Source organism: Varroa jacobsoni, unplaced genomic scaffold (genome assembly GCF_002532875.2).
Source record: "Varroa jacobsoni isolate VJ856 unplaced genomic scaffold, vjacob_1.0 scaffold_682, whole genome shotgun sequence".
Taxonomy (NCBI): domain Eukaryota; kingdom Metazoa; phylum Arthropoda; class Arachnida; order Mesostigmata; family Varroidae; genus Varroa; species Varroa jacobsoni.
The window spans coordinates 83,544-108,282 of NW_019213584.1; the positions used below are offsets into that span (position 1 = coordinate 83,544).

The 24,739-nt window shown below is 43.8% G+C and overlaps 1 protein-coding gene across 5 annotated transcripts in view; it reads right to left on the reverse strand.

The window, feature by feature from the left end:
* The window catches only part of LOC111262618 (uncharacterized), a 79,912-nt gene extending 59,327 nt beyond the window's left edge, over nucleotides 1–20,585 (reverse strand). The window contains exons 1-4 of one of the 5 annotated variants that reach the window (XR_015311986.1): nucleotides 16,520–20,585; nucleotides 13,364–15,371; nucleotides 13,011–13,147; nucleotides 11,403–12,527 (exon numbers count right to left, since the gene is read on the reverse strand). The gene's annotated coding sequence lies outside the window, so the exon portion shown is untranslated. Of the gene's footprint in view, nucleotides 1–11,402; nucleotides 12,528–12,952; nucleotides 15,372–15,774; nucleotides 16,499–16,519 lie in introns of those variants that run through there. The other 4 variants (XR_015311985.1, XR_015311988.1, XR_015311987.1 and 1 more) reach the window with 4 other exon arrangements.
* Nucleotides 20,586–24,739: the final 4,154 nt, after the last annotated feature.

Genomic DNA, 24,739 nt, shown 5'->3' on the forward strand with positions numbered 1-24,739 from the left:
AACGAACTATGGTATATATATATATATATATATATATATATATATATATATATATATATATGTACATATATAAATGAAGAGATCCCGTAAGATACCCTGCGTTAGCAAAACATTATCCCATTGGATTGTTTTTCCTACTTTTAATATTAAAGTCTACGATAGAAAAACGACGACACTGGAATGTTTAAAAGCCATTTTACATTTTAAGTACATCTTTCCGCAATTTAGATCAATGTACATATTTTTAGGACACCTTCTATCCTAGGCCCACGCTTATTTTTTTATTAAAGACAGTGCGTTGTACCTGTATAGGGTTAAAGGGCTAAATCGTAAAGACAGCGACAAATAGTGGCTTGTAGCTATTTCTCAATAGCTTCTTCCACAATCTAGCTTAAACAGAGTTTTTTGTTTTTCGTACGACATAGGCTGAGCATGCTTGTGTACACAACATAATCTCCACAGATATAAGCATTTGTACATTTAACGATATTTCAGTACGGACGATACCGGTACTGCTTTAGTATTTGCAAAGGGTGGCGAGGAGTTGCTTATACATGACGACATAAACGTGATTTTACTGATTTTGATTCATGACCAACTGATTTAACATGACGCTCTATGAGAAAAAAGTGGTTTGTTCTTCAGGAACGAACGTATTTTCCCAATCGGCTCAATCTTTCTCACAAGAAAAAGCTAACTAACCACGAAGGAAACCATTCATTTGCGCACTCTAGGGGGTCATTGTTGCAGATTTAAACTTTCAGTCGCATAAGTAGATATCTGGCGTAATCCCTAACAGCTTAAGTATCGGATGTAGTACATGAGCAGTGAATAAAATATATATATATATATGACCCTTCTAGCTCCTTTCTGGCTTTGATTTGCAAAAAATAAACTAAATTACTCGTTCAATGAGCAGAAAATAATTTAAACGTAGACATGGTATAGAAGCCGTTAAAACCAGACGTTCGATAGGAGCTTCGATACGTTACTCTGCACTGGCCTGAACCATCACATTCTAACAAAGCCAAGAAAACAAATGTGCCGAAATACTTCGTAACGCTAGAAACAAAATTCGTACGTGTTTATAACATTTGTTCTTATCGATGTTATATACAATATAATGATTATCGTAAACAATCCTGTATCAATAGTCTGAGCAAAACACAATAATCGAAAAGAAATGATTTTGTGTAATAGCATTATGTTGATAACACCGACCAGCTGCGCACTCAGTTACCCCCGGATCTGTCACCACAGCGATGGCCGCATCCGTCGAGGTCGTTGTTTCGTAATAGCTGCACGCTACTTATGCAGAGGCACTAGCAACCTTTTATAGGCTAGTTATTCTAAGATAAAATAATTGCAATACTAACGGAACAAAGAGAAAAAAAGGGAGGTCATTGAAGTAAGGACATACAGGCTGGCAGTGACCAACTCTGTCAGTTCCAAAGGTGGAAATGCTGCAAGGTTCACCATAACGTATCCTCCCAGTGTGATTTGGGTGCAAGCGTTAGTCGAAATTTCTACTATTGACTTTAATTCGGCTCTGCTCCCTCTAGCCGCATCGTAACGAAACGCGTGGTGGCCAGCAGCACCGGCAGAGAAACGGTGATATACATATTGTATCTATGAATCTACCGAAACTGCCCACAGGTAATGTAATTCGATGGATGGTAAAGAAAATCCTTCCCTGATAGCATCCAACAGCTAGCTAAATATAACACACATTCGCTACAACACAAAAGCAACCAGAAACATCTGCCAACCAGCCTCCTTAGCTTCCGCCGTTGAGCGCGTGTTTGAATCCCGCTCTCCTTTGTCCACCGTAATCACCATCTTTACGCAAAAAACAGACCCTACAGAAACCGTTACATGCAGAATACTCTGTATCTTAGATCCGAGTGAAGATCGCGTGGCAAGCGTGTTCAGGTAAGCCATTGCACTGAATTTAGCTTCTTTGTGTATTTTCCCGCCCGCTGTAGGGCATCTTCGATCGTCTGCTATTCTGATACCGGTTGCTGTAATTGGTGTTGGTGTTAATGGTAATGTTGCTATTGTGACCTTCCATTGTCTCAACGTAAATGGCGATAGCATGTTTGCAAACACCAAAAGGGTCTGAACCGTACTGAGAGAACAAAAAAGAATGTGCTATCACACGAAAAGCACAGATTATGCGGACAGTGGAATCTTCCACGCATAAGAAATATTTAGTGTTAGTTGTAGTAGTCATGGGCTTTGGTTCGAGATGTTTGTGGTAAGCTGCTCTCTCTGCTTAATAGGTTGGCGTCCAAACAGTTGAGACGCTAATTCGCTTTAGCGACTGGTTGTCAGCAATCAGTCAAACATTCAAGTGTCCAAATAAATACATACGAACTGTATGATCATCATCACCTATCGAAAAATCAGGAGGTACGTCGACGGTATAAGCAGCCGCAACAGTGAGGAAGAAGCAAAGATCGCTTACGAAAAAAGGGGGAAATGCATAGATGCTAGTCGACTCCCAGAAGAGGGCCATATATGGCACAGAAGCAACAGACACAAAACTCGCTGCTGGACAACTGCCGTCCGATGCCGCCCCTCACCTTGTTGGGACCTTCTCTACGTCTACGAAGGCCAATATTGAAGAATTCCTATTCCGAACTACGAGACGAACTTCGACAGACCTCTGCGTCGATATCTTCGGGGCCATGAAGGGAAACATTCACGCCATAGACCCATACGTTGACGAGAGGACACGAATCGACCATACGAAGATGCTGGCCAACAAGAAGCAGAGTAGGCCTAGGTCTCAATTTCCAAACCCCTGGTCCTTCTCTCAGAGATACATGAGCCACCAAGCGGCAAGACAAGGGCGACAACGAGGAAGGACTAGACAGATACACCTATCAGGGTTACTTGGCTGCAGCCGGGCCTTTTCTTCCACTCGTTTCTTCCTACATCCTCGTTTCTTCTCATTACAGGGGGAGCAGGGACATGAAGAGAACATTACCTTGGCTAATAACTGGGGTACCGTCTGCGGCGCCAGTGATAGCAGTAGAAGCGGGATGCGAAGCACAACCACTATTCAATCTACTTCTTCATTCCTCTTTCTGGCTATGCCCCTTGGCGTTTCTCATCGCTTGCTTGCCCCGACGTTTTCGCAAACGATCGTACTGTCTATCTGTCGATCAGGCTATCGCACTTCGAATCGCACTTCCTATATCTAATACTCCCGCAGACTGACTTCCTTCGTTGCGATCATGATGGAAGTCTCGCCACAAGCAGCAGTACCGGCCGCGATACTATATTGCTACTATTACAACATATGGCTGAAGCAACGGCAAGTGCACTTGTATGCAGTAAAGGTATAAACTGAGTATTATAGCTGGTGGCACGACCAGTACGTCCGCGATCGTGGCGGATTCAGCGCTACCTCAACCCTTGTCTAACCCCATCGACTGTTCGTGCTCCCTATGACTATGCGATCTCGATGACGATCACGACACTATGCTAAAATGGCAATACATGAGATGGTGAAATAGCGGACGCTGCAAACTTCAACAGTGCTTTCAACGACGCCTAGTAGAATGGGGACTCATAACTCGCGCTCAGAAGATCTGTATTCCACGAGCCGACCCGTTGTAGTCCAGCAGGAGAAGCAAATGGAAAGAGGCTAGAGAAAGCATATATAGAACTATTGTGCTATGAACATTACTACAGCTATGACAGTGCTCGATTCTATACAGCGAAACCGACCCTTCCACTTCATATTACCGCGTACAAATATATAGAAGATGCCAAGACGCTCCCTGATTGCGGTTTCTCCGTGGTCTGGCTAACTTCATTGTACCTTCCACTTTTGCCAAAGCCCCTCAAACTATTGTAACGCGCTCGCAATAGTATATGCGAGCGTTTCGTCACAACGGGATGAAATGGATACGTTGAGAAGATGTGGTATGGCGTTTTTAAAACTCGCTCGTTTACAAAGTCTCGTATCCACCCTTTTTTGTTCGCAGAAGTCCGCAATGCAGCAGCATTACTTTCGCTTGCCAGTCAGTACAATTCCGTCATACGGTGGCAAACACTCCACGTCTTCCTCAACGTGATATGTAGCGTGGTGATAAAACGTGTGCTGATCGTCAGTCTTGCTTATTTTAGTATTTCTCATTGACATTGTTTCTTGGTATGTTTCCTATATGTTTCTTTGTGCATGATTTCTTTCAGCCATATTATATAGCGTAAAGATGATACGGAACCTTGGAAACAGTACGTCTTTTTCGCCTGTATGTTTGCTTCTAACACGTCCTGCGCAGTGTTGTTCCTGGTATGTTTTTCCTGTTTGGACTGGGGTAATGCATTTACTACGACTGGTGGCATTTTCGTAGTCCCCGCGCATACAGAAAACATGCCTGATTCAGAGTGAACAGTTTAAAGAAATGAAATAGAGGCAGGTCTCTCGCCTGGTAAACCACGCCCTTTCAACTCTCCTGATCCAATTTGGGTCAACAGTTGTCTTCGCTAGCGTAGTGCACGTGTACGAACGTCGGCGTTTATTTGTCCCTTTTTTTTTTTTAGTAGTCCGCATGAAAAGCCTTGCCTTTATATTTTTTCCTTAACTTACATATGTAACACGGGCGCACAAAGACCATTTGAATCGTCTCATACTCATCTAATTCAATTCGAGCCACTAGAGATATCTTTGGTCTGCCCGTTTCATCTACTAAATTGTCCTGTAGAGGCACCAGTCACATTTTTTATGTACATTCGGAAGTCTTCGCCTTTTTAGAACCGTTAAGGTTTATTCTCATTAAGCGCAAACTCTAGCTCTAACCCCAGGTACAAGTAGTCTTCTACCTCCACCTATCATCTCACTGTATAAGAACATGTATAATAGCACTCATATGAATTGGCTTAAGGATCAATATTAGAATCTATGACAAAAAGAATTCTCTTTTGTTTCCATAGTCACGAACTACTTTGAAACCTATTTTAATCAGGACTGAGGACATGTGTTTTCTTTCCGTACTATCCTACAGCATGCCCCCTTTGTCCACCTTTATCTGTATATACTACTTCAATGAGAGTCACCATTTGCCATTGCTTCCACTTTTCTTTGTATTCCATATTTATAATAGTCCCTACCAAAATAAGAAACGGCAGGTAACTGGCCCTTTACTGTCGTCATTGCATGACATTGCTCCCGCCCGTTGGTTGCAAATAGAAAAAACAGCGGGCGTAGAAAATGATCAACCCTGAGTGTAAACGACCGTACGGGTTTACAGAAAATCGGCAATTCAAAATAAATAAAACAAATATTAATGAAGATCCTTCAATTGCTCTTGTATTTCTAAGACCTGTACAGTTTGACTATGGCTGTTAGATATGGCAAACAGTAAAGAAGCGAGACCACGCCAGGCAAAAGCTACTTTAAGGCATTTGTCTGCGAGGATTGCTTATCCAGGCTACTTAAGTATCCAACGACGAGTGCGTTGTCGGTTCCTGTAGAATGTGTACGGATATAAGAGCAGTCTAGCGGTCCTGACAGGTGCCTGCCTCGTACACGTTAAGCTATGATGCACCGATATATAACAGCGACGGAGGAAGCAAATCTAAACCGGTTTTAGGTTATCATCCATAACAAGGTACCAAATATAACAAATGAATATGTTAACCTTACATTGACTCTACACTGAATCATAAATTTCTCGATCAGCTATCGGCTGAAGATCGAATTCCACATTCTGCAGTTCTAGTGATAGCTGTGCAACTATATATAGAAACAGAAAGTACACGAATGTTTTACTGTTCCTTCTTGGTCGTTTCATGGAAAGGTTACCCAGTAATGCGTATCGCCATGTGTTAGATGTATATTATTATATGTATGTAAATAGAGTGACACATCTACATACTAAAATGTCTATTTTACTTCGTTAAGTTAAATGTTAAGCGCGTGCAGCAAGGATCTTCATTCAGTTGAATCGTTAACGATAGTTGGCAATTGATCCGACTATGTATATACGTGCATGCACACGGTGAGTACTATAAATGGTGACTCATTTAGCCACATTCTCAATTGCGGCACCTATGAAGCCGTGTCATATGTATGCATATCTATGTGCGTCATACGCCATTTGGCTCTACTTTTTAAAACGAAATATCTAATGCTTTTTTTGGTCCTGCAGGAAACCACGAAGGACAAACAGCCTTCGCATTCCGGCAGCGCTCTTCCATTACTCTCTTCTGACGTCTTTCTCATCACGGTTGTGATCATTACCATTGTCATAAGCATTTCAATCTTCTTTGATGACATTTCAGCGATATCTTATCAGACGCAGCGCGACATTGGACAATCAGTCACTTGCGTCGCTAGCAATAATGGTCGAACCGCTTTTGCTATTGCTTCACTGCTACAGCTGATACTGCCCTTCGCAACCAACTGACTGCTAGCTACAATTCAATCTTGAGCGCAGTTCGCTGTACGCAGTATATATATATATATATATATATATTACTGGTGAATAGCAGCTTTAGGGGTGGTTTGCCCGTTTTCTTCCCAACATTGTTCGCCGGCAACAACCCTTTCTTCGCTGCTGCGGCCGAACTCAACGGAACCCAATCGACGGAAGCAACTCACCCAGGCAGCATTTGCAAGATGGGCGCATTAATGCGCTGACCGTGCTGGACTGGGTTGCTGGCTGGTCCGGTCCAGCCCAGCCAAACTCCCGATCCAGCACCCCAACAATGCCAGCAAAATGACGGTGGCAAGTCCACTCCGGTGGGAGCGGGGCGCTGCGTCATGCGTTCTCTTGCTGCCTGCCTTCGCGAGTGGCTGTGTTTTCGAACGATCAGAAAAACAACGACGATGGCGATGTAAGCGAGTGGCGGACATGGGAAGCCTCTTCCTCAAAGCGAGGACGGAGGGAGCAATTTGGAACACGGCGCCAGGAAGGAAGCGAGAAGAGTGAAAAACAAAAACGATTTTCCCTTCTCTCGCAGCCCATTTTCTTTGGCCATGAGAAGGGCTTTCATTGTAGTGTTGCTGCTGGTGGCTGCAATAGCATATGTGACAATAGCGGTGAAGACTCCTCTCGATGACGCAACGATTATCAGGATCTTGAAGTATGTCCTGAGGTTTTTCTGTTGGCAGCCCAGTTTCTACCTCCCTGCTGTGCGCCATTTTGAGGGTGCTGCCGGCTAATGTCTCAGATTTTCTAAGGTTTCCTTGCCCTCTTTACGATTCTTCAATGTAACTACCCTCAGTGGTGTCGAACACCCGTCTCTATATCGAGTGGAGCATGAGAAGTCCGGAACAAATCCAAGAACTAGCAAGGTAAACCGTGCCGAATCGCTGATGTGTTCTCCTGAGATAGCGGTTCACGACAAATACGTTAGGCGTTTCGAACAGTACCAATATGCCGTATTTGCTGATGAAAAATGGTGAGGTGTGACGTGTGGGCGGTCAACGGACGGGGCTATATAACGTTTTTTTTTCCATCTCCTCATCGTTGGCAAGTAACGAAAGACAGGGCGAGACAAGCAGTAAACAAAGCCATTGAACCCGTGCATCGTAGGTGATTTTTTTCCTGTCAGAAGCGATGGACGCTATTGTGTTAGCCCCTGAGTCGAGCCATATTTTAGCATGAAACGAGTGGAGTACGAAGAAGGCGGAGCTAATTTCCTATGATGCTTGACGTTATAACAGTGTATACGCTCAGTGGGCAAACAGCTGCAGGGCTGCTCTGTTGCAGTTGAGCTTGAAAACTTCAATGATGTGGTTTTTATGGCGTGTCGTGTAGGGGGGCATAGTTATGCTCAATGCATAAGGCACTTGGACGTGGACGAGGTAAATTATAGCAGTATTTATGTTGTTCGTTCGTGTGTATTCATTATGCCAGGTAAGTAAGGGTAATTTCTGTATCACACAATATATATATTTTCTAATCACGTTAATCTACGTATATCCAGCTTCAAAAGGAATTGACGAAATCCAGATGATGATTTATCAGATATTCAGCAAAATATCAGATAAGGATCTTATTCTTTAATTTTGCTTAATCTGAGCTGTTCCTACTTTCGGGTTATCTCTTTAGAATCTTTTCTGCTATTCTACCGCAGTGGAACGAACTGAAGAGCCGGTGAAAAGTTGTACTCTGGCAGCGATGCTTGCTATGAACTAACTTTAAGTTCTGTTTTCTCGTCTTGCATAAGACGCACCCATTTGTTTTCATTAGACCGTTGCCTTATTTCTAGTTTCAGAATGTGATCCAACCGACTCGTTTCAACTCGGAAAGAATATATGAGTTCTCTTGTTGAAGAAAACGTGCAACACTTCAAAGTACGAGATGGCACGTTGCAACGAGAAGCGATCAAAAAAGAGCAAATAAGACAAAATATAGCAGATGTCGCTGGTGTGCGTTAACCCCTTATCTCTTCACGACGTCATCGCATCGCCTGCTACAGAAATTCTTTTCGTTAAGCTATTTATCTACGGCTAACTACATGCACTGTAAAAGAGGATGGTGAGTAACTTATGGGAATCAGCTGAGCACGCTCAACGTCGCCACGCACTTGTCACAAGTTCAAGGCACCTTATGGGAGTTCATGCAGTTCTAGTGTGCGTATTACAAACGACACCTTCCACTTAAGGATTTGCTTGCCTTGCCTCCGTCTACTTTCTGCAAATGCTTTTCCCCGTTATTGAACTAGTGCCGTTTACTCTAGCATATAACTAAAATTATCGACTTGTCGCCACGATGCCTCGTGGCTGGCTCAAAGCTCCTCGAAGCCGTCCGGACAAAAAGAACATTGATGGTCGTCGAGGAACATCGGTGTCATTACGCCAGGTCGCCAACGATAGTATTTGGGGTTTCTTTGTTTTACGCGTTTTTTTTGCCTCAAGGTTATTTTCGTTCGTAAGCGACTAAAATCAGGCAAATCTCCTTTACAATGCTCAACTTGCTTCGCGATGCGACCTCTTCAAGCCCATTTTAAATATGAAGTAATAGCACAAAAAGACGCTCAGAGACGCTGGCTTAGTTTGGTATTTGTGCAAGTGCCGCTATGCTCGACCTCACGCTTTGTCTCATTCGGTTTAGATCCACCTGCAATGCACGCAGTGGCACGTACCATCTACGATAACCGAAGGTCCCCAAAGAACCCTCCTGCGGAGCTCCACCCATTTTGACAATTTAACGATTCCCAAATGGCGGAGTTGCCGCTTTACTCACAAAGTTGTACCTATATTATCGTCTCTGCCATACAGCTTCCATCTCGCCCATCATCAGTAGTACAAGGTTGTGTCAGAACACATCGATAACTAGTATTGTCGCCCATGTGAAGTGTAAGAAAAAAAGCAAAACAAAGAAGATTACATTAGGAATCAACTGGAACCTACTTGAAGGTAGATTCAATGGGTTTCGATAACAGCAATGTCTACAATACCCTCAAACTAAAAGTCTGAGAAGCCCCCAGTTCCCAATAACAAAACAATAGGCAAACGGAGAAGAAATGCGGTTAGCTAAAGACAATACGAGATGGCGTATTTCATTCGATAGCGACGCGAAAAGTTACACTTGTGACTTTTCATGTATCCGAAGACACAAGAAAACTCTTGTTGACTTCTCACGTACAGAGCTCCGAACGCACCATCATACGGTGTCGGGTTTAAAACCCAGCTTACACTCATCATTTTTTCAAATCGTTATTATTATTTAGACTTCAGGCCAGTAGCAGAGCAAACAGCAACATACTTTCTGCTCATACTGTATTCGAAATTGATCCCATCTTGCCACAGGCATTACTTTCAGTCGCATGGTATTAGTAAAATGGGAAGCCACCATACGGCGATGTGCAGCCGTAAGTTGAGCTAAGTAGAAATCTGCTCTGCTATTTTGCATGAACAAACTTTAGCTGGATACTTTACATTATCGTAAATAAAACTACCGTATAATAACCACCGCGTGCAAGCAACACAGACCATAGAATAAATACAAGTTTACGCCTATATTAGCTATTACGATTGTCAGCGAGAAGACTAAATGTAACGTGCGTTCGGTAAGTGGATGGAGAAGCGCGGCCGTTTCAAGCGGACTAACGCCAGCCACATGTATCTAAAAAGTATTATAATGCACTCTCCAAAACAATTTCGGACGACCCAGTGTTTTGCGAAACACATCAATACAAATCGTATGAGACCCAACAGCCGCACCTAACATGTTCGCAGGACAACTGGGCGTTTCCGATGATCTCATGGAGAGATTTCTAATGGCCAAGTTACGATTATATCAATAGCCTGCCTCCCCGTCCCAAACAAATTATGATATTTAATCATCGAATGCGCTGGTTGCCGTTAGTTTGACAAAGCCTGTAATGTATCGTATAATGTGCACATTTCTATTTATAAAAGTAAAATGACTCGGATCAAATAATGACTATAGTAACAGGGCAAGCAGAGACGTAAATTGCTTGTTCAAACATTTTGTTAGTCCGAACAAACAAGAGGGTCATTCAATGTACAGGCAACTAATTATAGTAGTTATTACTAGTAGGTGTTTAAGTGATTAATTTTGTCCAATGGTAATTCGTATCCAACGGTTTCTTCACTGATGCCAACCGAATTTCCCCTATTGCGTTCTCCAGTAATCTTTGGAGCAACTTAGGTTCTTCGTGTAACGCACTAGTATTATACGTCCGATCATTTAACGGCTGTATGTGTGTTCTTGCACGATACGGTGAACATAAAATGAGCCGTATATTAAAAATAAAGCCAATGATGGTGACTATTGTTACCTTAACTTAATTTTTATATCTAAATACTATTGCTTTCGCTGTAGGGTTTCGTTATGAACTTAGACAAATGCTTCTTTGTTTACGATGCCATCGTCTCAATTATGACCGCAACAGCGATCTTTCATCGATGACTAGTTGCCACCACTTACCGACTCGTTCGCGTTAAACCTGCCTGTCTCGCTCGGCGCCTGCTGTAACGCAATAGCTGAAGAACCGATAGCAAAAGCAACGATGAGAGCTCCTACCGGTGCAGCCACCTCTGTTGCCATTATGACGATGACAGCCAAAGGACACTTCACAACGCTACAGAAATACTTCTGCACTGAGTCACCAACAGCATCATCATCATCACTGATTCAGCGCGAACGAACGCCTGCTAACGGCGTTTGCCACGCTACTGGCTACCGCCCTCGATGTTCGCGGCCACTACCCCGCCCTTACGTAAGCGGCTCACCAGCCGAGAACATAGTCAATAATAACGAACGACATAAACATACATAGTTAAAATATGGCCAGTTATTGTTTTCAGTATGAATAATGGCTATTAATCGTAAAGGTATATTTTCCTCGATTCCTATAATCGATCGGTTATTGTCGGTCTCGCTATTCACGTATATATACAATTTACAAGGTTATGCCTGGATGACTACATTGATTTTATTATCAAAGTAAGCGAGCGCAGTATGTTTGTGCTTATTACTTTCTAATTATCAACAATATTATTGAAATCTATATCTGGTACTGTTGCAATACTGTTACACATTTCTTTTTAGACCTTCCGATACATGCTTATGCTTTTTGTTGCTTTACTGTCTCTCTCCGTTCATTTGTTTACGGACCAGATTTTCGTCTGCCTCCATACGAACAACTTTTTTTTCTACCGCAGTTTCCTTTCGTTTCATCCCAGTTGGGTCGTAATGCTCTCTGCATGTCCTACTGCTTGCTCTTTCTCAATCTCTATAGAGTAATTGTACTTTGTAGCCACTTTGCTCCCGCTGCAGCCTTGTATTACTGTGTATGGCCGTGCGAGTGGCTCTCACTGCTGCGGTCACTGCAAATTTTCCTTAGCAGAATTCTATCTCGCTATTTTCGTTTGCATACTCTCTCCGCCGAGCGTAAAGATTAACTTAAGTCGTTCGCGCAGACTCAATAGAAGCGACAGCAGCGCACCGCGCATCAGTACGAGCGAGCGTCAGTGGCTCAATTGGTTCCATTGCCCGCCGGCTAGCAGAAAGTATATCATTGCTCAAGGCAAAGTTGATAGCCGCTCAATAGTGCAGTGGCCTTGCAGAGGATGCACGGTGGAATGCCGCAATCGATTGCGCGCTATCGTTGTGGACAACAACGAAAAGCGGAGGCTTTCAAGACAAGATGGCCAGTTTGTCAGTCCTCTACCACTCGCGATACACCATGATCATCTATCGATTGCTTACGCGTTTCGTGCTTCACGCACCCAATATTATTAAGGGATACATCCTTATACCCCACAGGGCGTCACCTGCACTATAACGTTGGCTTGCGTTGAAATCTATGTCTTTGCGGTACGGTCGACTGTAGAGCAGAATTCCTCTTAGTATGAACGGCTTCACGTAAACTATACGGGCTTCCAATAAAGCGTCCAGAAAAACAGACGATCATGACCAGACGAAAAAACTGTATGGTAATTTTGTTGCGAGACTATCTAAAACACGCTTGCTTCACTCGCTTAACTTTGCGAAAGACACGCTATCCTGAAAGAATCGACCTCAAAGCAAAGTCTTTGCGGAAAGAGAACACTTCGTTAGTTTGTATGTTTATATCAACAAGATATTCACTAATAATATGTATTCGTTCATGAGCATATGCTAGAAAGCTATGTATTTACGGGCTAGTAATATATAACAATCGATTACTGCTATGTCGCCTATTAAATGCATCTAGCTTTTCAATATTTAGCAAACACATGATGAACTGTTTCCTAGGACGATTCAGATTCTATCTACTTTTACACAATCGATGTCAAACAAACAGAGATAATTTGAGGATCACGGAATAGACGCTAGTGTTTCATGCAAGCGTTCCTGTTTCTATTGTGTCGAGTCCTGCATGTTGGCTACGCATTATTAAAATACCATGGTCATTTAAAAAGTGCTTTCGGCATCATCAAGGTTTACTTCGAAGGAAAAAAAAGAGCTAAATTTATACCTCCCACCCGCCCAAATGGTTCCCTCACTTCGAATACAAGTAAGCTTCGAGCTCACCCTCAGGATGCTTCAGAACATCTTGCTGTCGTACTCAAGACTCTGGTATCTTGCATTTGTGACGAACAGTTACGCTGACCATCAATGACCGAAATCCCATCACCGAGAATTCGTCTCCCCAACCCAGTCTTGTTCGGCTGCCAGGACAGAAGAACAAACTGTTTTGTTTAAAAGTATGGGGAATCCCTGGAATTCTTAGACGGCATCAGATTCTTCGTGGACGTTACCTGGCTATTTCTTCAATGGAAACTTATACTATTTCGCTATTTAGTGCCCGCTGTTTGTCCAATGTTCATACAAGCACCATTTCCTTCCCTAGCTGCCAGACACTTTTTTTTTTTATAAATACGCACCTTTTCCACAGCAGCTATTAACTGTTCCAGTCTCCAGTGACAAACAATAGCGGCATTTTTAGCGTCAGAACAGGCAATATCCATACCACGCGGAAAATAGGTCTCCTCTATTGCTGGTAGTGTAGCGCTAGCGATGGCAATATACAATTAACCGTAACCAAATTATCTACTATTGTATTTGGGCAAACGCGTTCTTCCGTCGCTACTCGCTTCTCGTTTTAGCCGATAACCTTTCGGGTAATAGGATGCGCCTTAGCCCGTCGCACCGCGCGGAGCCCAAACGGTCGGCGCTCGTTCGACGTACGCAATCGACCATTACGCAAAACCAGAGGTCCACACAGTGTAGCGGTAGCAGCAAGCCAGACCCAACGCAGTCTTCATCTTTCGTCGTGGATCAGCTACGATTCAAGAAGATACTTCCAACAGCGGTGGTCTGTTATTGTTGTTGTTGGTAAGACAAACCATTGGGCAAAGCAACAAGCGAACAGAGCCTCACTAGGAAGAAAAGACGACTACGCAGGAAACGAAAATAGCTGACCGCTTTCTCGCTCCACTGCGATCGACTGCCGTTACTTGTATTCTATGCCACAATACCATTGTAGATCGACGAGCTGGTGCTGTGTAAGAAGTGAACTGCTGATAAAAATAATTGAAAAGTATATACATCGCAAAATAATAATTAAGTGAAGGGTAGATCATCCACGGGGGCACGAGAAAGCATAAGATGTTAGGCGTAAATTTAGATATGTACAAATTTCTATTATTGGAGAATCTGTGGCTGACTTGTTACGATTTGTACGGTTAGACGTGCAGGTTGGGAAATAAGTGTCTTGACAATTTAGAGAAATCACTTGAGAGACTGAGAACTTCATTTTGCATATGCACACATTATATGTATGTTAAGTGACATTTTTCAAACCGTCGACGAACTCATGACCCATCCTGCGTAATATGACAGTGAGCGAGTGCCAGCTTGATTAAATAGGTTTCGTGTCCCCTTTAATATATAACATAAAACACGCTGGCATAACATTTGCCCACTTAAATTTTTTTTTTACATAAAACTGAGCTGACTGTGGAGACAATTTTACTTAAGCGATTTATGCCGCGACAGCATCAGTCCGCAGCAATTTGCTAGCTAGCAGGCTAGCTGATGAGGCACGTCAGAACAGAAGACAGCCCGCTTTCACCATCAACGCCATAACCAATACAACAGATATGATCCCACCTCCAGCGGTGGAAGTACGGCTCTAAATATGCATACACACATGTTCAATCGAGTCATAAGCGACAACAGGCTTATGTTTTTACTATACCGTTAACGATGTTCCCAACCGCTCTACCTAACTGTTGCTACGACTCCAACCCTAACCCCCGTTTTTATTCCAGCACCGCAGAAGCAGGAATCAGGGACTCCTCCACAACGACCGCTGTTAACCAGAACTCCGCTTATGGTCAGATGCTCACGGATAAAACTCAGCCTTCCAGAGTATTCTGCATTCAATATTGTTTCTCCACCTGTCTTGTGACATGTTCATCACACTGATCTCTCACCCACTAAGACCGTTGCTGCGATACCGCTGTCGTACGAAAGGCCGGTAAGAAAGGACATAGCAAAATGCATCCTGTTTGGTTATATCTGCTAACCGAGAGAAACGATGCATTAGAAGACATATGACACAAAAAAAGAAAAATAAGACACACTAAACCTCGTTTCCCTTGCCTTTCTACCCCTGAAAGCGTGTGCTGTCCTGCAACTCGTAAGCATCATCAGCATCTATAGCGATATGACACCGAACTTTTCGATGAGTGGAGCAGAACACCATGGGATAGCCACGACGAAACCTTTTGCCGATCAACTGCTAAGGGACAATGTTTATCCAAAAGATTCTTCCTAGAGATCGTTGAAACTCCAGTCGGGACGGCGCACTCAACTTTACTACAGGTCCCAATGTTGTACGGACCAAAAGTCGTATCACTGAACGTTAGTAAATTCAGCGTGCGTCGACTGCAATATATAATACAAAAGTAAATTCCGTTTATTAAGTGGTTAGGGTGCTTGCAACACTGTTAAACTATCATAACTGCTTTCACAAGCTACACGTTGGTATTTAGCCCGCCTGTACATGCGACGACGCATCTGCCTGATTTCGACCATTTTTTCGATGAATAGGTTCACTGCAAATAATCAGCGCGTTTTTCGATAATACGTACATGCATATAACTTATAAATCCGTACATTTTGAATAAGCTGTAATCCCTACATGGAGTTTGGTCTAATTATGTACAGTTCAAACGAATGAGCACCGTCTCAAACTAAGCCTGGTCCCCCCTTTTTTCCCCATAGCAATAGCAGTCGTCGGTTCACTTCTATATCGGTTTGCCACTTGGAGCACTATGATGCAACTGACCGAACGGCAGTGGTCGCCATGGCGGGCTGACAAGTAGGGCTTCGTGGTAAGCGCCGCACAACAATCCAGGACCATACTTGTCGGGCTTCACTTTGAATTTGACTTCCAATCACTATATGCGACATAGCAGCATCTCCGGAAGGCTACAGCTTGTCTATCCATTTAAACGACGTCATCTAGTAATCGAGTGCGCCAGCGCAGAACAAGCTGATTCACTTTTACGGGATCGCGCCGCTCTCTACGTACTGACACGCAGATTGTCAACCTGCGGCAACGTTAGCTAGATCCAACCAGCCACAGACATGCCCCAGCACACACACGCAAAGCACAACCGCAACAGTTCGGCAGAATCTTGTGGAACAGATGTGTTAGTCAGGGAATCAACAGCAATAGTTTTTCACTGGCCGATTCTGCCGTTCCCGTTGCTCACACAACTCTTATGTACACCAAACAAACAACCGTCATATTAGCTCACCGACGTTAAGATTGGCCAGCATTATGGACCACCGGTAGCAAAAACCTTGCTTTGCTGCTAGCCTCGACCCCCCCAGGGACCTCGCTTCCTTACACTATTGCAATGGATATTGACCTAGTAGGAGGGCAAACTGGGAGCTGGCAGGACGAGGCATGTGCTTTTCTCGTCCTGCTGCCTGATGTCGTTGTTCAGTTCCCTGAAATTACGCCCTTCCGCCTCAATGGTTATCCCCACAAGCATAGCAAACACTCTGTAACCCCTACTACATACCTCCGACCACTAAGACGCTTCACCGTCCGTGCAGCCATGGCTGTCTGTCCCGTCAGCCAGCCAGTTAGCGCTCGTTGTTGCCCTATGTCTTCAATAATAATAGCACCGACACGGATCGATTTTGGACGTTGTTAAATGTGTTACCAACACTACCACTACTTCAAACCGAAATCACACTCATACGTACACTCACCGCACACAAACACAGAGGGCTAAAATTCGTGATTCAATCGAATACAAACAACACAGCCTGCTAACCATCACTGCTTCGTCGGCCGAGTTGATGAAGTTTTCCGCTGATAGAATCGCAGGTGCTATCGCTGCTGCTGCTGCTGCTGCTGTTGTAATGTTGAGATTTTTTAAATACGAAATAACGCACGAGACCGACAGGATTAGCTGTTGCAGGCAGCGCTAGTGTAGTATACAGATGAGAGCATTAACCGTTCGCTTCATACATCCCGTCAAGGTAACGAACGAGACAGAGTTTCGCTCAGTCGAATATTTTTGGCACTATTAACAGTGGCGGCAGTGCCACTAATGAAGCTAGTACTTCTGACGTCGTCGGGGTAGTTATCCTGTGCTCCTAGCGACGTTACTGAGATCGTATCCCCTACGGCAGAAAGGGGAACAGACTGGGTTTAGCTGTTTCGATTTCTCTGGCTAGAATTCGTTCAGTATCCGTATTCTCACACGCTTACACCAGTGAGACAGACACGCTCACCCGTAGCACGGTACCGCACTCTCTACTAACGCGAGTGCCGCCGTTCAATAAAATTGCGATTCCTACTGCCGTCGTATCCGCCACGACTGGAAACTAGACACACTTCGTCTATTTGGTAACATTAGTCGTCAAAGAGCGATCGTCTCCGCCGTCGCCACATCTTGGACAACAGGAAGGAAAATTCAAGGGGATTTTTTGCTCAATAATTACTCGCACTTCGCTGCTGGCCCTGCTGAGGTCTCGTCTACCATTTCAGGTGGACACCCAGGCGAATCGACTCCCGATTCTATCCACCTAGCGGCAGCAGCAGCGGCAGCGGCGGCGACGACGACGACGACGACGACGACGATGATGCTGGTGGCAGCAGCAGTAGCACCATCAGCAGTAGCAGCAGCAGCACATAAAGTCCGACGCTTTCCCAACCGCCATCAGAGCCACTACAGTCAAACCAGCATTTCTGTTTACATTCGCCCAATCCGAAACCAGCCGCCACACTTCGCTCCGCATAGAAGCTATGCTGGCGCCCTCTGTCATAGAAAGTTCGCTCGGACCAAAACGCCGCCCATGAAATACATACAGCCAAACACAAAGATGATTTGAGACTTGGAACGAGAAAAATACGAGTGAGAGAAGACGACACAACGCCGGTAGCGGCAAAAGACAGGCGGCTATTATTTTACAACAACTAGCTACACTCAAGGCGATCACTATCTGCGGGTTCTAAGCAATTACGGCACGCTCGGCCGCCGCTGTTCACTATAGATCCACGTTTCGAGTTTTACGTCCGGCACCATCAGCAAGCATCGCTCGGAACGGCTGCCTGTTTCTAGCACAAAGCAAAGTGCGTCTATGCCCGGATTTGAACCTATACCACCACTTGCCCTAAGTCCATCACGCAAACACGTTACTCACTGCGCTATCATAGGGGCCGCCGTCTTCACTGCAACAGTCAACCAGGTAGCAAGCAACATGGCTCAATTCCGCTTCTCCGTACCATAAGAAACAGCAACAGCAGCAGCAGCGAGCCCGAACGACCACAGCAGCAACAGCAAATAATTTAACGGCACAAGGGACTCAACAAAACAGGAAAGGCATTGGCCGCTAGCCGACGATTCTTTCGTTTGGCGGTACTGGTGGGGGCCGCAGCGGAAGCAGCAGCAGAAGTAGCGACCAACAAACGGAGCAATAATGGTGGACAAAGAGTGAAGAGTCTGTCTCTTCACTCCGCTCGATCTCTGCTGCTAAAGTGGATAGATGCGGTGGTTAAGGCCCGATCCTGTGTTCGTCATGGGACTCTCGCATCTATGGACATAGGGGTTTCTTTTGCACTGAATGTGTAAAGCACTACGCAGGCCACGTCGAATGGAAAGAGGTGCTGTTAGCAGACAGCGTGGTTAGTAGCGGCAGTTATAATGTAGAGTAAAGGAGCGCGAAGGAAAAAAGCGCGGGGTGGCGCAGAGCACGAATGACGCGCGGATAGTTTTCCAAATCGGGTTTTGAGATAATGATTATATATGGGTGATCGTTTTTCTATAAGAGTTAGTTGATTTGTTGAGAGCTGGAAGCGACAATGCACGAGAACTACGTTATAAATTCAATATAGGCATACGCGTGTACAGGTGGTGTTGACATAAGTTGTCTTTACTTTCAAGCGCGACATAAGTTTCATGTATCGTCGATATGGAGAAATTTGTATACAAGAATAGCAAGATTGGTGTATGTCAACTAGGTATTGTTAACCACATAGCTATTACAAAGCATTGCGTCAGGTCAAATGTACTACACTGAACGCGTATAAAATAGAAATGTTTTCTTAGTCAACCATAGCTGTATCCTTCCGCGTCTCTTACCAGTTTCATGGTTGGTCCTATCTGGCCCCCAGCGTATTGTGTTGCAGAGCACCATCACATATTAGGCCATCTATTACGAATCAATAAATAACACCGCAACATTGCGCAAGTATTAGTCATATTACACTAGGTAGCGAGGAACGTTGTGCTATCGTCAGATATCGACCCCATGCCTGCTTGCCAGCTATTAGTGAAGCAAAACTGTTCCAGCTTATCCGGATGTCAACTTACTTTTGCCTTCTTCCCCTCATTGCCCCACACTTCCCTTTCCCTTCCGAATACCCCAAAGGACCTCAACTTGAACGTGTGTAAGCAAACCTCCACTCTGGCGCTACGTGTTCATAATGATAATCCTTTTAGAGTAACTAGCTTGTGCAATACTGAGTGATAACAAGTCTGCTTCGTGTCATCATTGGTATAGTATACGTATACATACAGTGTGCGGCATGCTCTGTTCTATCCGGGTTGGCGGGCAAGCATTCGTTAAACTACTGGCTTCAGCGACGTTTACTAGATATAATAATGTAACTGACTAAATTTACGTAATATAATAATACGCGGTGCACAGACACGAATTATGTAAAATTATACATGCTTAGCCGATATATTGGCTCCCTTGCTTTCTTTGTCATGAACTGCATCGCCCCACCCATAGGGGCAACATTACTTAATTTGTTTTACTGTGATTCCCAGCCTTGGAATAAGCCAAGGTAAGTCATTTTTGATAAATCTTCGGAATAAGTTGGCCCTTGAAAGGGGCAACCTTGACCCATCCAGTCCAGCATCTCGCGTTCGTTGTTATGTGGCACCAACCGGCTAGATAGAATATTAGCATTTGGCTAATTTTACCAACGGTCATTTATAAACCTGAAATTGGCAGCAACTGCGGGCACTCAGGTAAGATCCTAAACGGTAAAACAGCTGACCTAGGTGAAAAAATATTTCTTCAAGTCGTGTTAACAGTTTTTGAATATCCTTATAGTTAGAATATATCTGCTTTGGAAAAAACTATGTACTCTTTTACAGTATATACAGCAGTTCGCCGCTTGCCACCCCCAGCAGCAATAGACTTGTCTTTAGTACCATTGACAGAACTCAGGTTATGGCCGCTATTTCGAAAAAACGTCATGTTAGTGTGTAAAAATGGACGATAACCACAAAGTGTTTCATATTATGGGTGTTTCAAAATCTCTGCACCGCTTTTAGATCAATCAAGCACAACGCCATTCGTAGAAGATTTTTTTTTTAGAAAAAAATGCGAATGAGGAATGTTAGCGCCACACAAAGCAAATGCTGGTAAAGCTGTAGCAGCTTTTTTGTACTTGATTAAATAAATGATTAAAAATTTCTATATCAATCATCACAATAATAAACGTTTTATGTAGTGTCTAACAGATCAGTTGAAGGGAAAAAAAAACTCTACGACTGAATTCTCTTCTGCACTGTGAAATAAAAGCAAGCTATTTTCGAGATACATCATATCCCTATATTAGCCTTACTTTCATCTAACTACACAAGCTGCTATAAGCAAAGACTACATAGATAACCATAAACAAACACAATGGCCAAATATAGAACAGTTGCTCGTCGTCGATGTGCCTGTCTCCAATATCTATGTACTCTTATATACAAAACGAAAAATCCGTACGACAACATTGGCAGAGATACGAGATAGCTGTTACTCGTCGCTGCCGTCGTATCCTATCGCCTTGCTCGATCACTGCCACATGACGCGTTATCCATTTTCTGCGATTCTCCGACGTGGATTCACCCAGTTGGTAGTAAGCGAAGCGGCTCAATCGAGGTCACTGCCAGCTGATAAGTTCGTATAGGGGTGCAGTGATGACGTGTTGGCCAGCGAGACTTTCGAATTGGTGCAGCTTCGATACTAGTACTCTATGATAATAAAGTAGTGTGTTTATTTCGATGAAAGTTTGCAATCCGCAAGGTAGTACAAGTTCGAGACTGAGCATAGACGTATTATCTGTTCTGCTGGAAGAAGCCGCTGGGCCGTCCGAAGCCATATCCAAGGGAAGCAGCAACTTGAAATATTAGCAGAAAATAAAATTAAATTTGATATCAAGCGTGCCTACACTCTGTTGCGTGTCCGGAAGTAGCCTGTTAAGCAAGGCTTAACGTTAGAAATCGTAGAAAAGCTCAAAACATCTGGGCTGTTATCAACGAATGGACAGATGCACGAGCCATTCGTTGAGGGATCAACCTGCTGAAGGACCGACCGCTATTGCCATTAGCCGCCCAAACGACCGCCGTTAGATAAACACCATTCACTTTCTGTAGCCGACGATCATACGACAAGATCCACCTATGCTCGTTAGGCGTATTCAGCAAGGATCTGTAACAACTGTGGCACGTAGAACGGCTATACCAATAGTGACTGTAGTGGTACCTAATCATTCGAGCTTAGCACAAAGCTTCCTAAGACGGGCGCTATAGTATAAGCGTACAGCATTAGCTATGTTCAAGTACAGCCTGATATGTTGGATCGCGTACTGTAGAACGGTCCGTTATAGGATCATAGGCGCATTAGGGGGTCCCCTATTATCGTAAGCATATTACTGAATGATTATTATTTCACTGCTCTGTTTGTCCTCTCGGATCCGACTGATCTTCGGTTTGAGACCAATCTCTAAACACTACAGGAGCAGGAAAGGGGGAGCATATCCGCGCACGAGAATAAGCCCGTATTACTGTTGCCACGATTAGTCTACACCCAAATAAACGTTTAGGCTGTCTGCTTATTTAGGCATACCCCTGCATTGAATGATGAACGAGAAATACTACTAGTCTGAACTAAACCCGTTTCGCGGAGATTTCGAGACTCACGGCGTTTGCCTGCCATGTCCAACCCAGCGCTAACTCTGAAACACTTTTGTTCATCTCTAGTCACTAGTTATCCCACCGTGGGGTCTTTTCGTCCATCGGCTATGGCACACATTGCTGGCACTAACAAAGAGGTAAAAATTTCAATAAAATCAGTAGCCTTTACGAAAACGAGGAGAACAACAAGCAGCTTTTCCTAGAGTGGCGACAGCCGGAGAAAGCCTGGCCTCTAGACTGATCACTATTTAGGCTAGCGAGCATGAACCGTAAGGCTAAAAGGACCAAAAGGTTTTCTTTTTCCAAACGTTCAAGCATCAAACAATATATAGATGGAATGTGATGGAACTGGTGGCTGAGACTTCTAAAGTGATGTTTGTTTCTACCGGGCTACGATAGATACGATATACAAATACTATGACTAACGCATCTGACGGAATAATTCGGTAAAGCATAATAGATACGAGCATTGGCCAGACAGACAAAATGACGTAGAAACAAAAGACCGTGCACAGGGGGCGGACATGGAATAGATAAAGCAGGCGCAAATAGGGAACGCACACACAAACATGAAAATAGACAAACAAACATCATAATTACGAAGTCTACGAAGCAGGGTCGTCTCCAAGTATCCCGGTATACGAGAGTGTATCCTACCATATACCAACTAACGGAAACGCTATGTGGCAATATTCTGTGAGGTTTGTTCTTATCGATTTGATTGTATTATTATTATTATTATTATAAAACGCTTATATTTATAGTATTATTTTATTCACTTAATCTCGTCACAGATGCTGTGCTAAACTACGACGTTAGGATAAAAGGGATGCTTCATTTTTCAAAGGATACCAACCGAGGTTTTATCAGAAGGTACAAATTCGACGAATCGATGTAAAATGATTATAGCGCTTGACGATTGAGTGACGCAAAAGGATTTCATCAATACGAGCACCCGCTGCTGAAACTATCGAGCTTGTATCCCACCTATCGTGGAAATCAGATGCGTGTATATAGTTAACTTAAGACTAGTCCGTATCTGAGAATCTTCCCAAATATTATTCACTTCTAACGTATGCACCATTCGTTCATTTACATGACGCGCCATATAACTTGGAAGCAAGATAGATTTTATGATCTTATAAAGTTTATGTGGTAGTTAACGCCTATAATACAAGAAAGGAAATGTCACTTGTTATTTTGAAAGTAGTTCATTTTCTGTGTTTAATAAAAACAAACGTATATATATGTTTTTAGAAGGATCGTTCAAATTCGTCTGATCATATGCTAACCATTATAACAAAACTATAACTTAGATTAGCAGATAATTATATACACGCCACACACGTTCTTCACGTCACGTAAAAATTCTTTTCAAAACGACCCAATTGCCGCTCGTCACTACATCTTCATCACAGTTATTTATGTTTGTAGGTTGCTTTCTAATTTCGCCGTACGAGCCCCTGCCGTAAAAATATGCTACTTACTTTCAACGGTCCTGACCCCTTGATAACATCATATTGGATTAGGCCTAAATATCTTTGCGATGGTGCGATATTATTTCAATTTCTGCAACCTGTCAACAGCTTCTCCTGACTTCTATTCAGCCTCAGCTGCATCAGCTATGGCTCGAACTATAACAAGCATAAATCGATTGCCGTCAGCGATCTAACGGAACCCAATCTCCAACTAGCTATTATGAAGCTATGAGTTGGCAGCATCAGAAACAAAAGTTGTAGTAGGCATAGAAGCAACATCAACTATATTACCCCCAACACCCCTGGTATTTGGTGACCGCCATGTACACTATTCTCGTCAGCGTCTTCGCTTTAGTTGCCACTGCTACGGCCAGCGCAGTAGTGCCGGCAGCAGCAGCAGCAGCAAAGACAAACTCGTCGACGGCATTTAAAGAAGAAGAAGAAGAAGATATGACGCTGCGTCGGTTCCACTGCACCTCGTCGTGGGTCCGACCGATCGCTATGACCGTTGGCGCTGCATGCTACTGTTCTAGGTTATACTATGATTGTTATTTCTACAGCTCCAAAGCTTTTTACCACGGCTGCCTCTACGTACCGCCGCTGACGCTCTCGCTATATGATTGCGGTGATTCCTTTGAGATTCTTCTGATCAGATGCGGCGCCTACTGAAGTCATTTCTATCTCAATAACGGCAGCTGTAGTAACAGCTAGACGGGATAGCAAAAGTTATCCGGCCAGTCGAAACTAACTAGATTTCTGCTAATCGCCCTACCTAACTCATCAGTGATTTGTTTGAGGATTTCTTCATGCTGTTGCGGAAGTTCGCCGTCGCGCCGCTGTCAACAGCGGCACAACGGCTTTCAGTGGGAGCGGAACATCGTCTGTTATAATATTATAGCTGTACTTTTATGCTGTTGCATTTGTTGTTTGGATTGGTGGATGTGTTATCCCTCATCCGACCCATTGAAAGCGCATAGGATCGGCTGTTCGTTACAAGCTGATGAAATCACGTCTAGCAAACGCTAGAAATAGGACAAGGTGAGTGATCGACACTGAGAGGAGAGTTGGAGGGGTACAACCCGCTCGCGGCGAGATGCAGTCAAGACACAGCGACGGCAAATCAATTCAGTATGTCGCTCAATTCGTCCTACATTAACGCTACTATCAAGCCGATCTTTCTGATTGGTCCTAGCCTGCGCTGTTTCTGAGGCCTATGTGATTTTCTCTGTGATGAAGCCGAGACGTCCCCGGAGTTACTTGGCTATGGAGTATCTTCGTGAGTCAGAATAGAGCCTTTGAGACTGCATCCCTGTAGGCTGTGTATTTAAATTCT